The sequence below is a fragment of the Myotis brandtii genome, unplaced genomic scaffold, assembly GCF_000412655.1.
Source record: "Myotis brandtii unplaced genomic scaffold, ASM41265v1 scaffold698, whole genome shotgun sequence".
NCBI lineage: Eukaryota > Metazoa > Chordata > Mammalia > Chiroptera > Vespertilionidae > Myotis > Myotis brandtii.
The window spans coordinates 101,036-101,245 of record NW_005370731.1 but is presented as its reverse complement, the minus strand read 5'-3'; positions in this window follow the sequence as shown (position 1 = coordinate 101,245).

Here is a 210-nt window from a genome sequence, read left to right as displayed (position 1 = left end):
GGCGGCCGGCAGGGGCGGCCCGGCGCGGGCAGAACCCCCGATCCCACGCGGGTCACGCTGCTTCCACCCTCACTGGCCTGGCGCCTCTTCTGCTGAGGCCTCTACTTCCGCCCTTACTGAGGCGTCCGTGAGCCCAGCACTTCCGCCCTCACGGAAACCCAGTTTCCAACCGCCCGCGTTTTGCGCCTGCCGCCCGCCAGCCAATCAGAG